We start from the raw sequence: 18,784 nt of genomic DNA on the forward strand, positions 1-18,784 counted from the left end.
GGACGATGCTCTTCCCTCTCGTTGCTATACATCACCATGATCTTGCGTGTGCGTAGTAATTTTTTGAAATTACTAGGTTCCCCAACAGTGGCATCCGAGCCAGGTTTTATGCGTAGATGTTATATGCATGAGTAGAACACAAGCGAGTTGTGGGCGATACAAGTCATACTGCTTACCAGCATGTCATACTTTGGTTCGGCGGTATTGTTGGATGAAGCGGCCCGGACCGACATTACGCGTACACTTACGCGAGACTGGTTCTACTGACGTGCTTTGCACACAGGTGGCTGGCGGGTGTCAGTTTCTCCAACTTTAGTTGAACCGAGTGTGGCTACGCCCGGTCCTTGAGAAGGTTAAAACAGCACTAACTTGACAAACTATCGTTGTGGTTTTGATGCGTAGGTAAGAACGGTTCTTGCTCAGTCCTTAGCAGCCACGTAAAACTTGCAACAACAAAGTAGAGGACGTCTAACTTGTTTGTAGGGCATGTTGTGATGTGATATGGTCAAGACATATGCTATATTTTCATTGTATGAGATGATCATGTTTTGTAACAGATTTATCGGCAACTGGAAGGAGCCATATGGTTATCGCTTTATTGTATAGAATGTAATCGCCCTGTAATGCTTTACTTTATTACTAAGCGGTAGCGATAGTCATAGAAGCAATAGTTGGTGAGACAACAACGATGCTATGATGTAGATCAAGGTGTTGCGCTGGTGACGATGGTGATCATGACGGTGCTTCGGAGATGGAGATCACAAGCACAAGATGATGATGTCCATATCATATAACTTATATTGATTGCATGTGATGTTTTTTATGCATCTTATTTTGCTTAGATCAACGGTAGCATTATAAGATGATCTCTCACTAAATTTCAAGATAAAAGTGTTCTCCCTAAGTATGCACTATTGCCAAAGTTCGTCGTGCCGAGACACCACATGATGATCGGGTGTGATAAGCTCTATGTTCATCTACAACAGGTGCAAGCCAGCTTTTGCACACACAGAATACTCGGGTTAAACTTGACGAGCCTAGCATATGCAGATATGGCCTCAGAACACTGAGACCGAAAGGTCGAGCGTGAATCATATAGAAGATATGATCAACATAGTGATGTTCACCATTGAAAACTACTCCATCTCACGTGATGATCGGACATGGTTTAGTTGATCTGGATCACGTGATCACTTAGATGATTAGAGAGATGTCTATCTAAGTGGGAGTTCTTAAGTAATATGATTAATTGAACTTTAATTTATCATGAACTTAGTCCTGGTAGTATTAGCATATCTATGTTGTAGATCAATAGCTCGCGTTTAGCTCCTCTGTTTATTTTGATATGTTCCTAGAGAAAACTAAGTTGAAAGATGTTTGTAGCAATGGTGTGGATTGGATCCGTGATCTGAGGATTATCCTCATTGCTGCACAGAAGAATTATGTCCTTGATGCACCACTAGGTGACAGACCAATTGCAGGAGCAGATACAGACATTATGAACGTTTGGCAAGCTCGATATGATGACTACTTGATAGTTTAGTGCACCATGCTTTACGGCTTAGAACCGGGACTTCAAAAATGTTTTGAACACCATGGAGCATATAAGATGTTCCAAGAGTTGAAATTGGCATTTCATACTCATGTCCGTGTCGATAGGTATGAGACCTCTAACAGTACTTTGCCTATAAGATGGAGGAGAACAGCTCAACTAGTGAGCATGTGCTCAGATTATCTGAGTACTACAATTGCTTGAATCAAGTGGGAGTTAATCTTCCAGATAAGATAGTAATTGGAAAAGTTCTCTAGTCACTATCACCAAGTTACTAGAATTTCGTGATGAACTATAATATGCAAGGGATGACAAAAGTAATTCCCGAGCTCTTCGTGATGCTGAAATCGACAAAGGTAGAAATCGAGAAAGAGTATCAAGTGTTGATGGTTGACAAGTCCACCAGTTTCAAGAAAAGGGCAAAGAGAAGAAGGGGAACTTCAAGAAGAATGGCAAGCAAGTTGCTGGTCAAGTGAAGAAACCCAAGTCTAGACCTAAGCCTGAGACTGAGTGCTTCTACTGCAAAGGGACTGGTCACTGGAAGAGGAACTACCCCAAGTATTTAGCGGATAAGAAGGATGGCAAAGTGAACAAAGGTATATTTGATATACATGTTATTAATGTGTACTTTACTAGTGTTTATAGCAACCCCTCAAGTATTTGATACTAGTTCAGTTGCTAAAGAGTAGTAACTCGAAATGGGAGTTGCAGAATGAACATAAACTAGTTAAAGGGCGAGGTGATGATGTGTGTTGGAAGTAGTTCCAAGATTGATATGATCATCATCGCACACTCCCTATACTTTCGGGATTGGTGTTGAACCTAAATAAGTGTTATTTGGTGTTTGCGTTGAGCATGAATATGATTTGATCATGTTTATTGCAAAATGGTTATTCATTTAAAATTAGAGAATAATTGTTGTTCTGTTTACATGAATAAAACCTTCTATGGTTATACACCCAATGAAAATGGTTTGTTGGATCTCGATCGTAGTGATACACATATTCATAATATTGAAGCCAAAAGATGCAAATTTAATAATGATAGTGCAACTTATTTGTGGAACTGCCGTTTTAGATCATATTGGTGAAAAACGCATGAAGAAAATCCATGCTGATGGGCTTTTGGAATCACTTGATTATGAATCAGTTGATGCTTGCGAACCATGCCTCATGGGCAAGATAACTAAGACTCCGTTCTCCGGAACAATGGAGCGAGCAACTGACTTATTGGAAATAATACATACTGATGTATGCAATGCGATGAGTGTTGAGGCTCGCGGCAGGTATCGTTATTTTCTGACCTTCACAAATGAATTGAGCAGATATGCATATATCTACTTGATGAAACATAAGTCTAAAACATTTGAAAAGTTCATATAATTTCAGAGTGAAGTAGAAAATCATCATAACAAGAAAATAAAGTTTCTACGATCTGATCGTGGAGGAAAATATTTGAGATTATGAGTTTGGTCTTCATTTGAAACAATGCGGAATAGTTTTGCAACTCACACCACCTAGAACACCACAGTGTAATGGTGTGTCCGAACACCGTAACCGTACTTTATGAGATATGGTGCAACCTATGATGTTTCTTACCGATTTACCACTGTCGTTTTGGGGTTATGCATTAGAGACAACTGCATTCACGTTAAAAAGGGCACCATCTAAATCCGTTGAGACGACACCATATGAACTGTGGTTTGGCAAGAAACCCAAGTTGTCATTTCTTAAAGTTTGGGGTTGTGATGCTTATGTGAAAAAGCTTTAACCTGATAAGCTCGAACCCAAATCGAAGAAATGTATCTTCATATGATACCCAAAGGAGACTATTGGGTACACCTTCTATCACAGATCCGAAGGCAAGATATTCGTTGCTAATAATGGATCCTTTCTAGAGAAGGAGTTTCTCTCGAAAGAAGTGGGTGGGAGGAAAGTAGAACTTGATGAGGTAATTGTACCTGCTCCCTTATTGGAAAGTAGTTAATCACTGAAATCATTTCCAGTGATTCCTACACCAGTAAGTGAGGAAGCTAATGATGATGATCATAAAACTTCTGATCAAGTTACTAATGAACCTCGTAGGTCAACCAGAGTAAGATCCGCACCAAAGTGGTACGGTAATCATGTTCTGGAGGTCATGTTACTTGACCATGATGAACCTACGAACTATGAGGAAGCGATGACGAGCCCAGATTCCGCGAAATGGTTTGAGGCCATGAAATCTGAGATGGGATCCATGTATGAGAACAAAGTCTGGACTTTGGTTCACTTGCCCGATGATCGGCAAGCAATAGAAAATAAATGGATCTTCAAGAGGAAGACGGACGCTGATAGTAGTGTTGCTATCTACAAAGCTAGACTTGTCGGAAAAAGGTTTTGACAAAGTTCAAGGTGTTGACTACGATGAGATTTTCTCACTCGTATCGATGCTTAAAGTCTGTCTGAATCTTGTTAGCAATTGCCGCATTTTATGAAATCTGGCAAATGGATAACAAAACTGCAATCATTAATGGATTTATTAAAAAAGGAGTTGTATATGATGCAACCAGAAGGTTTTGTCAATCCTAAAGGTGCTAACAAAAATGTGCAAGCTCCGGCGATCCATCTGTGGACCGGTGCAAGCATCTCGGAGTTGGAATATACGCTTTGACAAGTTGACTAAAGCATATAGTTTTATACAGACTTACGGTGAAGCCTGTATTTACAAGAAAGTGAGTGGGAGCACTACAACCTTTTTGATAAGTATATGTAAATGACATATTGTTGATCAGAAATGATGTAGAATTTTCTGGAAAGCATAAAGGAGTATTTGAAAGGAGTTCTTCAAAGAAAGACCTCGGTGAAGCTGCTTACATGTTGAGCATCAAGATCTATAGAGATAGATCAAAACGCTTGATAAAGATTTTCAATGAGTATGTACCTTGATAAGATTTTTGAATTAGTTCAAAATGGAACAGTCAAAGAAAGAGTTCTTGCCTGTGTTGCAAGGTGTGAAGTTGAGTAAGACTCAAAGCCCGACCGCGGCAGAAGATAGAAAGAGAATGAAAGTCATTCCCTATGCCTCAGTCATAGGTTCTATAAAGTATGCCATGCTGTGTACCAGATCTATTGTATACCCTACACTGAGTTTGGCAAGGGAGTACAATAGTGATCTAGGAGTAGATCACTGGACAACGGTCAAACTTATCCTTAGTGGAACAGGGATATGTTTCTCGATTATGGAGGTGACAAAAGGTTCATCGTAAAGGGTTACGTCGATGCAATTTTTGACACTGATCCAGATGACTCTAAGTCTCAACCTGGATACATATAGGAAGTGGGAGCAATTAGCTAAAGTAGCTCCATGCAGAGCATTGTAGACATAGAAATTTGCAAAATACATAACGGATCTGAATGTGATAGACCCGTCGACTAAGATTCTCTCACAAGCAAAACATGATCACACCTTAGTACTCTTTGGGTGTTAATCACATAGCGATGTGAACTAGATTACTGAATCTAGTAAACCCTTTGGGTGTTGGTCACATGGCGATGTGAACTATGGGTGTTAATCAAATGATGATGTGAACTATCGATGTTAATCACATGGTGATGTGATCTATATTATTGACTCTAGTGCAAGTGGGAGACTGAAGGAAATATGCCCTAGAGGCAATAATAAAGTTATTATCTATTTCCTTATTTCATGATAAATGTTTATTATTCATGCTAGAATTGTATTAACCGGAAACTTTATACATGTGTGAATGCATAGACAAACAAAGTGTCACTAGTATGCCTCTACTTGACTAGCTCGTTGAATCAAAGATGGTTAAGTTTCCTAGCCATAGACATGAGTTGTCATTTGATTAACGGGATCACATCATTAGGAGAATGATGTGATTAACTTGACCCATTCCGTTAGCTTAGCACTTGATCGTCTAGTATGTTGCTATTGCTTTCTTCATGACTTATACATGTTCCTGTGACTATGAGATTATGCAACTCCCGATTACCGGCGGAACACTTTGTGTGCTACCAAACGTCACAACGTAACTGGATGATTATAAAGGTGCTCTAAAGGTGTCTCTGATGGTACTTGTTGAGTTGGCATAGATCGAGATTAGGATTTGTCACTCCCATTGTCGGAGAGGTATCTCTGGGCCCTCTCGGTAATGCACATCACTATTAGCCTTGCAAGCAATGCAACTAATGAGTTAGTTGCAGGATGATGCATTACGGAAACGAGTAAAGAGACTTGCCGGTAACGATATTGAACTAGGTATTGAGATACCGACGATCGAATCTCGGGCAAGTAACATACCGATGACAAAGGGAACAAGGTATGTTGTTATGCGGTTTGACCGATAAAGATCTTCATAGAATATGTAAGAACCAATATGAGCATCCAGGTTCCGCTATTGGTTATTGACTGGAGATGTGTCTCGGTCATGTCTATATAGTTCTCGAACCCGTAGGGTCCGCACGCTTAATGTTCGGTGACGATTTATATTATGAGTTATATGATTTGATGTACCGAAGGTAGTTCGGAGTCCCGGATGAGATCGGGGATATGACGAGGAGTCTCGAAATGGTCGAGACGTAAAGATCGATATACTGGACGACTATATTCGGACATCGGAAAGATTCTGAGTGATTCGGGTATTTTTCAGAGTACCGGAGAGTTACGGGAATTCGTATTGGGCCTTAATGGGCCATACGGGAAAGGAGAGAAAGGCCTCAAAAGGTGGTCGCACTCCTCCCCATGGTCTTGTCCGAATTGGACTAGGGAAGGGGGGCGACCCCTTCCTTCCTTCTCCTTTTCCCTTCCTCTTTTCCTATTCCATATGGGAGGAATCCTACTAGGACTAGGTTGTCCTAGTAGGACTCCACACTTCTGGTGCGCCCTAGGGGCTGGCCGGCCTCCGCTCCTCCATCCTTTATATACGGGGGCAGGGGGCACCTCTAGACACACAAGTTGATCATTGATCCCTTAGCCGTGTGCGGTGCCCCCTCCATCATAATCCAACTCGATCATATCGTAGCGGTGCTTAGGCAAAGCCCTGCGTCGGTAGCAACATCATCATCGTCAACACGTCGTCGTGCTGATGGAACTCTCCCGTGAAGCTCTGCTGGATCAGAGTTCGTGGGACGTCATTGAGCTAAACGTGTGCTGAACTCGGAGGTGTCGTGCGTTCAGTACTTGGATCGGTCAGATCATGAAGACGTTTGACTACATCAACCGCGTTCTCATAACGCTTCCGCTTACGGTCTACGAGGGTATGTGGACGATACTCTTCCCTCTCATTGCTATACATCACCATTGTAACATCCCGATTCTCGGAATGTTCAAGAAAAAAATCCAAAAATCAGGACGAGAAAATTGGTTTTTTTATTTGTTAATAAAAGCTTAAATTGAGTTTTCATAAAGTTAGTGGATTTAATTTGAACTTTTGCAACCTAAATTAAATTTGAGTTGCTTATTTTATTTTAGTCAGTTTTTTTTCTTCTTCGGCATATTCAAATATGTGCCTTTGGAATTTTATTTGGTTGTTTTGTTCTGAAATTTGTTTGAGCATTTTATTTCTAGATTTTCCTTTTTTCTCTCAACTTTGGGCGAAGTTCCCTTGCCTGTAAGTCCCATGCTGTTCTCTGGTTGCAACTCACATTTTTTTTAACGAATGGACCAAGCCCAACCTTTTTTTTGTTCTCTCTCATGCTAGTAATGGGCTGGCCAAACCGACCCATTTCCCCAACGGAGCAAGCACCCCTTCTCCTCCCTTCTTTTCTGTACGCTAGCAAACCTACACAGGAAAGTAGACAGCCACACCTCCAAGGAAAGAAACGCCATCATCAAGTCATGATTGCTGCCTCCACAATTCCTTAAATCCAGTTTCCAAAACTAAAGTCTTCATCTTGTGCGCCTCCTCTTCTTCCTCTTCTCTGTACGTTCCCAGAAACAGAAGAGAAGAGAAAACATACAGCCATGAAGAAACCTTTCCTCTAACTCCCTCAACTCTCCACTGTTTACAATTCCGGAGACATATAGACGTGCGCCCCAAACTCCTCTTCCATTCCAACAGCAGCCCCTACCTTCTTCCTTCTCAGTTCTCTCAAGAACTTTCCTGAAGCAATAGTGCTCTATGGACGCCGGTCGTCGATCCCGATGAAGGAGGTCATCTCCATCCAAATCCTTACGCCAGAAGATTCTCCACCAGACCACAAATCCATTCAGAGAAGAAGAAACGCGTTGGGTCAACCACACGTGAAGAATTCCACATGTCCGCGTACACTGTGCATCAAGTTCGTTGCACCGTTCCGTCAACCCGGGTGAGTCACTGTTCAATTCCTTTTGCACGCATGCTCAACGTCATCCAGAGTACCCCTAGACATCTTGCTCCATCCGTTCGCCATTGTTGGCCGCGCGCATGACGGAGCCGTGCCACTACTACTGCTTGGGGTGATGTCGCCGTTGCTCGCTCGAGAGACTCCACCATGTACATCTTCTTCGCATCGCGTGAACAAGCATGCCAACGTCTCCTACCACACCATTGAACAACTACATCGATGGCGCATCAAGCACCTCAACATCTTGTCATGGCATCGTCCTTTTCAACCTTTCTTTGGTGAGCCATCGTCCAACTCCGTTCGCACAAATGCTTTACTTTCTCCATCCTATCTCCTAGACACCATAGCTCCACCTATGTTTGTCGTTGGGTGTATAGATAACATCCGTCGCCATAAAACAGAGGAATTACCAAATTTTTTTAGTTCATCGGTTAATATCGAGCCCAGTATGCGAAACGTTCTAAATAATCCTAGGAAACACTTCGGTTGTTTAGTTTCAGTTTAGCATATATGATTGTTAATTTGTATTTTTAGAGCTATTGGATTTCAAGGGAATTGAACTCTGTTCATGAACTTGAGCATTATTTTTATTATCTTCTTGGTATGCCTAGGAGTACGTGCTAGTTGTTTCATAATTTTGTGCATGACATATGACTTTTTAAATTATTAGTTTACCGATTATAATTATTTCAAACTAAGTTTTGCATGTTGTCTCCACTTGACGATTTGTTGTATTGGGTATAGTCCTCTTTTATGCGTGCGTACAATTTTTTGTGAATGCTTGCCATGCTTATAATTACTTAGAATTTTTCTAGGTGTTGCTTATTTATCTAATCTTGGGATACTTCATGTTTTAATTATTTTAATTTTTTGTTTAGCATAGTGATATCTTAAATATGGTTGCATATTCATTTTCATCCATGTCGCACGTTGTTTCGTTTGCAATTATGCCATGTCTACGAAAGAGGCTTATATATTTTGGTACATGTTGTTGCATGGTTCTTTTATGCTAGAAGTCAAATGAAATGGTTTCTTGTTTGAGAACAAACCCATTGTGGTTCTTGTCGCATAACATATTATTTCCTAGGTAATCCTCTTATTTTGTAGATGTGCATTATCCATTATTTCATGTGGTTGGTTGCTTCATGTCATGATTCTGATTTGTATTGCTATGTTTGGTATATGCTTGTATCATATAATTTTATTTATACTTCTTGTTAATTATCCTAGATGTTTTGTTTACCTAGGATGGTAGTTGCGCATGCTTAGTTGATAGACATGCCGTGTTAGTACTTACATAAAGTAGAATGCACATTTTGGTTATATGCCTACCATGTGTTATATCATTGCTAGTTTGTATCTTATGTTCATGCACTGGTTAGTCTTGTTATATATACATGATAGTAGTTTGTAGGTATCATATGTTCTTTTATTCAATAACTTGTTGCTTGTAGAATACTATGCCATATGTTGTTATGATTGTATGACTAGATTGCATAGTGTGTCGGTGTATTAATTCATAGTATAGATCATTCCAAGTTGTTATGTTACGTCTTTACAATTGTAAGTTGTAATAGATAAAAAATGCATGTCATATCATTACTCATGCGCTAGTATAGTACATTGCTTAATGTTGTCGATGCCATGATCTAGTATTACTTGCCAACATGCTTAGTATGCTTCCTCGGTGTGCTTACAATCATAACTAGTATTTAGGGATTGCGTGCTATTGCTATGCTTGATAGTCATGTTAGTTGGTATCAACTAAATTATGTCGTAGTTATGAGTAGTATTGTATCGGTAGCATAGTCTCGTATCTCTTGTGATGATTATACATGTCTACTTGTCATATCTACTTTATTTAGTTGTTGCATTTGTCGTATGCTTAAGCCTAGACATGTCATACTAGTAACCATGCACGCCTTGTTACACTCCATGTTATAGTTATTCTAGTGTTGCTTATATATGCTTAACTTGTCGCACGTTAGTATTATGAATGCTCTATACTTGTTGCAATAGTTGATCACACGCATATGATAGTTACCGTTCATGTTAGTTGAGTTGTATCTTTCTCATATGCTTAGTGTGCATAGTTTGATCTCTTGTTTAAGCATGTGCCGATCATATTATTGCTAGTGGTTATTTGGGTATTAGTTCCTTATTATTAAAAGCATATCCTAGTTTAGTATCTTATCACGATCAATCGTATGTGTGATGCTTGTGTTATTCGTTTAGACATCTAGGGAATCTACACTCACATGCCTTGTGTGAGATGTGTGTTATTATTAAGTTGTTTAATTAGTTTCTACCTTAGTATTGGTTTGTCTTCTTTTATAGAAAGGCTTGCTAATAGTTGTTATGATTGATGTTTATTCTTTGCTTGTTGTTAACCATTATAAGTATTTGGATTCATCTAGATATTTATTATTGGTTGATTGTTAGTCTTAATCATATCATGCCTAGGATAGTTGTTCATCCATTTGTTCCATGTGTTGTATAATTTCTTGTTAATTGTTTGATAAATGACTTGGTTTGTTATAATAGAGTTGATCCTATTTTATATTAATAATGTTATAGGGTTAAACCTAGGTCAATTCGATTCAAGTTGTTGAGTGATGTTTGATTGCTTAACTGGTATGGTTTGTAATGTTTGTTCGTTTGGCTTACGGAACTATTGCCTTTCGAATTATTATATAGTTGATGTATATGTTTGACTACTATTGACCATTATAAATATTTAGATTCTATCTAAATATCTATTTGTGGTTAACTATTACCTTCATCATGTCATGTTGTAATTGTGTGGTTAAATGCATAGGATGGTTCCTTTTCATGTTTGTTGATGCCATTGTGTTTGTTAGATAGTAGTCTCCTATATAGTTTGTCGAGATGTGTAGTGGGTACTACTAGTGGTTAGTACCATACTTTGTATTAGAACGTTGGTCTTGATCGTCAAGCCATCCATAGTTGTGTCAACCTAAACCTTGTCACTTCGTTGAATCCTCTCTACTTACCTCCCTATCATGCTATCTCATTTCAGAATCTCCATCTGATCGATATCTCGCTATCCATCCACTCTTAATTTGTTTTGGATTTTATTTGGATTTACTATTGTTTTGGTATTTATTTGTTTTCCATTTGCTATCGTTACGACGAGTAGGGAGTGGCGAGGTTGGACATGGACAGAAACAGGTTACCGAAGAAGGACTCAACAACGAAGGCATGCCTCCTTCTTTGATCATATTTATCCTATGTTTACAAAATTGCATTCTATTTTATGGTTACTATATGCATGCTATTTTAATTCTCGTAGCTAGTGTGTCGATTGACACATTACCCTGATCTGCTTGTCGCCTATTCACTTGACACCTGAGTAGAATTATATAGTATTCTAGTAGAGTAGAAATGCTTAGCCATGCTTATTACCCTATAGGTGCTTTGCTGAATGTCCTTTTAGTCATTGACACTTGAAACTTATTTCTTGAGCTCGCTGAGCTAGGCAAGTTGGCCTTGTTGACCTTCTCTATCCTCTTCTACTCTGGGTGAAACTTACCATCTGAAAACTGGCGCGGGCAACAGCTGAATCAAGGATTGAAGGAGCGATTGGCTGCCCTTCACGAGTTGAAGGGGGCAATCAGTCGTCTGTGCCGCTTAAGGCCTAATAAGTCTTGGATTTGAAGATTGTGATAACAGTACAGCCACATGCTATATGTGCACTGGCTTGGTCAAGTAAGCTAGTCAGCCTTAGGTGTCGATGTCGCTGTACCGCAGATAGGATAGCTGCCCTGCGGGGAGTATCCTCGGCACAGATGGGGGGACCGGTTTGAGGACGTACTCTCAGTTCCGTGCGCCAGACCCGGTGGGCATGTCACATCTTTGGGGGATCTAGTCCAAAGACCTCGTCACAATCTCCCTGCCGGTATACCAGATGGTGTACTACGCTAGCGACGGCTAGTGGCAACAAGTCGGGATTGTGTCGTGTGGGTAAAGTGTACAACCTCTGCATAGTGTAAAACTATTCGAATAGCCGTGTCCACGGCCATGGACAACACATGAATCTTTCTTGACATACATGACCTGTCTTGCTTATTCCCTCTTTACCCCTATTCTTGGAACCTATGAAGAGTATGAGTTGATCGAGGATCCTCACTTTGATGAAAGTTATTCTGGAGATAAAACATGTTTTCATCTAAAACTGCTTTTATCCAATTACTTTATTTGTCAAACAAAATTAGCTTTATGCAAACGAGCCATACAACCTTCCTTTGAAGCCACATGTAGTTATTAGGACCTTCCCTGAGGGATGCATGTTGAGTATGTAATGTACTCATGGCAATAATTTTGTTGACATCAGAGTTCCATGAAGACGAAGGTGATGATTATGACAACTATGGTGATCTATAGGAGTGAGGTCACGTGGACTACATCGACTGCCTATGGCTGAGATGGAGTCGCTACGCATTTGTACTTTCCGCTGTTTTCTGATTGTAATAAATGTCCTCAGACATTTCTCTATATGTATAACTTGTGGCAATATTTAATAAACTTGCAATACATTTACGTATTATGCAATGATACCATTTCGCTGTGTTGTCAACAATGATCCTGGGGTTGACAAATATACATAGGAGGGTCTGGAAATTAATTCCAGGTTCTCACAACCATGATCTTGCATGTGCGTAGGAAATTTTTGAAATTACTACGTTCCCCAACACCCCCTCCCACTACAAAAAAATACACTTCTGTGATGATACGTGTTTGTCACAGTAGGTCGCATTTTCTGTCATGCATGTACATCCATGACGATTTTATGACAGAATCAATATAGTCATACCTGTGTTGTCGTAGAAGTGTTTCATGACATTACCAAAATATTATCATCACGGAAGTGTCCACTTCCATGACGATAAATCCCGCGTCACAGAAGTGCTTTCGTCAAGGATGACCGACACGTGGCATCCACCGTAACGGAACACCATTAAGCTATCGGGTCGGGTTTTGGATCTGATAACCCGTTAACAGCCCCGACCAATGGGGATTTTACACGTGTAAAATCATCATTGGCTGGAGGAAACACGTGTCGGCTCATCGTTGGGACAGATGTCATCCACTCAATGGACAGAAGGCGCCTATGATACGTCGATACGTCGCACGGCCCAACAGAGGCCCATTCCTGTGAAAAGGTCGGCCCGTTTGACTTGGTCAAAAGGTGGCGGGCTGGCCCATGTAAAGCCTGTTAACGACATGTTCGCATATAGCCCATTTACAGCCCGCTAACCCAAGGCCCATTACGCCCTATCCGAATTAGGCCCAGTAGCGTCATCTGGGCCACCCAATATGATTCCAGCCCGTTTTCACTTCTGGCCCATGTATGGCCCATGATGTCTTTCGGCCCATATGAGGCCCTATGTAACTCTTGGCCTATTAACGGCCCGTGGTGAAACTGGCCCGTAATGAATAGTGTATCACTTTACACCCATTAACGGCCCGTGGTGAAACTGGCCCGTAATGAACAGTGTATCACTTTATACCCATTAACGGCCCGTTATTCTGTTGGGCCGTTTCCATCCCATGTTATCTTTTGGCCTTCTCAGAGCCCATTTATTCTTGGGCTCATTTCCTGCATTCATTTACTTACGGCCCGTTACTGTCATTTTCTGCTTGTGGGCCAAATTCAACCCGTGGTTACAGTCGGCCCGTTTGTGGTCCGTTAATACGTTGGGCCATTTTCATAGCGTCATCAAATACGGCCTATTAACGATGGCCCGTTATGGTCGGCCCATGAACGGACGATTCCAACTCTAGCCCATTTACGGTCATAATGCGGTCTGTTTGGCCCATGTTTGGCCAATCGATCATACGGCCGTATAAGGCCCATTGATGATATGGCCCACAGAAGGCCCATTGTTTCTACGGCCGTAGAAGGCCCATTGTTTCTACGGCCCGTAGAAGGCCCACTGTTTCTACGGCCAGTAGGAGGCCCAGTGTCACTACAGTAAATATTAGCCCATGGTTATTGTGGCCTAGTTTTAAAAAATAGGTTATTGCAGCCACTAGCTAACCACGGAAAAAGAACTGCAATGACTACAAGCAAACAAATAAACAAGACAACAAGGAAATAAATAAGCAAGCAACTAACGCTAGGCTATCACGGCTATTACACATATTACATCCATTGGGCATCAAAGTTCGCCACCACTACAAATATAGGGAACAAAGCAGCATATCATATATACTGGTTGTCAAAGTTGGCGACCAACACAAATAAACGCCGCAGCAAAACAAATCCAGAACTGAAACCACTTCAGAAGATCTCAAGAAACAATATCCTGGGTACCCATAATGTTGGCAAGATGCTTAGCAAGCTTATTAACTTTCTCTTGTTTGGCGCTTAAATCCTCCAGTGCTTGATGTTGCACCAGAAAATATGCATCTAAATTCTGCAGGGACTTCCTCAGTACTTCAGCTTCCTGTCGCAGCACATCTGATTGATGTCTTTCAACTTGAAGTTGAGACTCAAGAAGACGAACTGATTCAGGCAGCGAGTTCGAAGAGCTTGTGGCAGCAGTAGTCGCCAGTAACTCGAACACTACATCAAGACAGGACTTTTGGGTTCCCTCACCGTCGTCAAGATAGTTTTTATCATCTTCCTTGGAGACCAACAGGGATGTCTCACTATCCTGAACCTTATCTACATTACTTCCTTTACCATTGGATAACGCGGTACTGTTCTCCAATATTTTGTATGTATTCTAAAAGAGAAACAAGCAGACACATCACATGTTTACCATGTTGTATATGAAACTCATTTTGGTAAATGAGTTCAGTAGTAAAGTGGACAGGATAACAGCATGAAACAAACATATATCTATGTACCATGGTCACTTTATGGTCTATATCATTCTAGTTTTTGTTGCCAAATCAAGATAGAGACACAGTTCAAATAATATTTGTTCAAGACAAAGCAGAATAGACAGAATATAAGTGTGGGTAACTATAGAGCAATAACAACACTTGTAATGTGCATGACATGAGAACATAACTGTTTATTCAATTGGAACTGAAATCAACATAGAGCAGGTTACAACAGCAAACCAGTTAAAGAAACAGGTTTAAAACATACCTGTTGCGCCATTGGAGTTTCAATTCCATCCTTCAAATTTGAAAATAGTTGGTATGAGTAAATACAGTAATGCAAGAGCAAAGGAGTATGAACCATAGCTACAGAACCTGACCTGAGAACAAATCTTCTTCTCCCTTAAGCGTTGAGTTGGGATTCGGAGTGGTGGTCCTCGTGCTTTGGGCACTGCAGTTCCCTTACTAATTGCTCGTGTTTGGGTGCTCTATGGTGGAGACGGTGTTGTGTCAACTGGAACTGGGTTACTATCTGCCGGGGTTGGGGTTAGAAGGGATGTAGCTGGTTCTCTGTCCAACTGGGTAGGGGTACAACCTGCGAGAGTCTGGGTTATGTGTGGTGGATCTGGTCCTTGGGCAAGTACAACCGTGGTTCTATCTGCATCAACTGGTAGCACTATCTTTTTTGAAGACCGTGTTGTTACTCCCTTAGATACTGCCATCACGCTCTCCAATTCAAATGGCTGATAAACAAGAAAAGTAATTGAAAGTATAGACATTGTATGATAGACATGTGCAATAGATAGTGGGGAATAAAAGAGGGCATGAAATAATTCATATTTATGTTGTCTAACCAAATAGGATAGCATGACACAATTTCACATATATGATGGGTAACTAAACAGGATAGCATGACACAATTTCACATTATGATGGCTAACTAAAAAAGATGGAAAGACATAGTTCAAAATATGAGACTATGTAAACATGATGACATGTCATAACTATATAATGTGTTTATTAAATAGGTTGGCATGCCATAATTCACATACATTCACGGATAGAATGCCATAATTCAAAATATGATGACTGTAAACACTAAACAGGATGAGATGATATAACTATATGATGTCTTTATTAAATGGGTTGCCATGCCATAATTCAGATAGATGATGTGTATGTACTATGTAAACATGATGGCATGATATAATTCAAATATATGATTTATATAGTAAGCAAGTAAGCAGATGACAATTCATATATGATGTAAAAACTAAGCAATGCAAGACAACATGCATGACATGGGTAATATAACCCTGCCAAGTTTGAGCATAGACCTCAGGGGGGGAATAGGACTGGTCATCAGTCTCTGAATCCTCCTCTGAGGAGCTCTCTGTAACTAGCAAGATGTCTGCTTCAGCAGGTAGCATTGTCTGCTCTGAATACCTTGTTTTCACTCCAGATACTTCCATCACCGCTTCAAATGGCTGATGCACAGGAAGAGTAGTTGAATATACAAACATTGTCGACAAATGGAACACGTAATACAAAAAATGATAGCATGATATAATTCACATACATGATGATTGGCTAAACAGCATGGCATTGCATAATTCACATATATAATGCCTTTGCAACAAGATAGCATTGTATAATTCACATATATAATGTCTTGCAACAAGATGGCAATGCATAATTCACATATATGGTAATTAGACACTGAACAGGTGGCATTCACACAAAGCATGTCTAAACTAATCAAATGACATAGCAATGTGAGACACCATACGCACGATATGAGCAACATAACCCTGTCAAGTTAGAGCATACACCTCGGGGGGAATATGACTAGTCATCTGTCTCTGAATCCTCCTCTGATGAGCTATCCGTAACCAGCGAGATATGTGCTTCGTTAGATAGCATAGTCTGCTCTGAAGACCTTGTTTTCACTCCAGAATTTTCCATCACCGTGTCAAATGGCTGATGCACACGAAGAGCAGTTGAATGTACTAACATTGTTGACAAATGTAATATGTAACGAAATAAGGATGGCCTGATATAATTTACATATAAGATGACTGGTTAAGCAGGATGGCATTGCAAAATTCACATATATGATGCCTGGCTAAACAAGATGGTGTTGCATAATTCACATAAACGATGAATAAACTAAACAAATGGCATTCACACAAAGGATGTCTAAACTAAGCAGATGACATATTTGATGTATAAAGTAAGCAATGCAAGACACCATATGCATGATATAACCAACATCAGCATGCCAAGTTAGAGCGAAGACCTCAGGGGGTAAGTAGGAGTTGTCTTCTCCTTCTGAATCCCCCTCAGAACAGATATCTTCCTCTCGATTACAATCCGAAATGCATGGAGGGGGGGCTGACTTTGCGCCTACCATGGAGCGACGTCTGCATGAAATTTTATTGCCACACAAGGCTCTTCTCTTTTGCTCTACATGTTCAGTTCCATTGTTTACAATAACTGTCATGCATAGGAATAAAACATAGTGAGATTATGTAAGGAGTGCATGCAGAAATCCAGAGTGATGGTAGCAACCTGTGGATAGACCCAAAACCAATAATAGCAGGTAGATAATGGCTTCAGTTAAAAAATATAGATAATGGCTTCTTTACTATTTGTTTCCCACCCAACATGAAACTCATAGTAGACACCGGAGATTAACCAGATAGTAGTTAGATACTATTGATAGCGGCCCCGATATGTACCCCACAACCATTTAAAAACTCAAGTTTGACCATTAGTTTGGAGCTAACTCGGAGTCTAATCGGTGAACAGGACGATAAAGTAGCATGTAATGTTAAGCGATGCATAACGTAAGCAGACACAAAAGAGTGCAACCTCTCTTGCGGACCCGTGTAGTCCTCGATGTCATCTGCTCGGTTGATGATGGTAATGCAGTTTTCATGGCTGCCAGCAGCGGGAAAGAAGATCTGAGGCGGTGAAAGACAGTCCGGAGGTCGGATCCCTGCTGTGCTGGACCCTTCTATCGTTGGAGCGGTTGAGCTGGGGTGGACGACGGCGCAGCAGGAGCAGGACAAACCACGCAAGGTTTTCTTTGACAACTATCTGTAAGAGAAGTAATTCTATAAGGGCTCGTTTGAATTGGAGGATTCCAACAATGCAAGGATAGGAAATAGACAGGAATAGGACAGGAATGCACGTGCAAAACAGAGAATTTAAAAACACAGGATTTCTGCCAATCTGGGTGTTTGATTCACAACAATTGGAAGATCACAGGATGCAAAGAAGCATGGTGAGATTAAGTCAAACCACAAGAAAATGTACGGTTATAATGCTATTATGCTACTATCTCTTAGTCTTGTGCTTCATGAATAGGAATTTGAAAAGGAGGACAAGTGAAAATTAAAATTCCTACGTTTTTCTTTCAAGGAGACACTAAAGGAACAAATGCGTGTGCTCAGTGGACAATATATATAACATGTAGAGTAAAAAAGAGATGCAACAAGTGTACAACCTCTTTGGCAAAGCCATGTCGATCTCAGCGTGATTGGGTTGGCCGGTCAGGATGCTCCGGCTGACTTTGCTGTCGGAGGAGGGGAAGAAGATCTTAGGCATCTGGAGATGGAGCCCGAGGTACTGCTCCGCTGTGATGGAGGGTTTCGTTGTTGGAGCAGCTTCGGTGAGTTGTACGATGCCGAGGCTGAAGCAGGATAAGAGAGACAATGAACAACGTTAACCTGAGTGGAATTCTAATAGCATCTCCAATACATGACGTAAAATACATAACCACAAAGTGCTAGATGTAAAATACATCAGCCGCTCATCTCTGAACTTAACTGTCGAAACTGAACTTAACTGTCGAAACTGAACTTAACTGTCGAAACTGAACGCACTAGCAAGGTGAGGCTACATGTCGGTCGACTGACTTTTTCATCTCTGGTCAGTCGATTTTGCAGCCGTTGGATACGAATCAAGGGCATGCAGTTCATCTTCAACCTCCACCCCCCCCCCCTGAGCCGCCAGCCACCACCGGCCAAACAGCAGCCCCCCG

The sequence above is a fragment of the Triticum dicoccoides genome, chromosome 3A (genome assembly GCF_002162155.2).
Source record: "Triticum dicoccoides isolate Atlit2015 ecotype Zavitan chromosome 3A, WEW_v2.0, whole genome shotgun sequence".
NCBI classification, from domain to species: Eukaryota; Viridiplantae; Streptophyta; class Magnoliopsida; order Poales; family Poaceae; genus Triticum; species Triticum dicoccoides.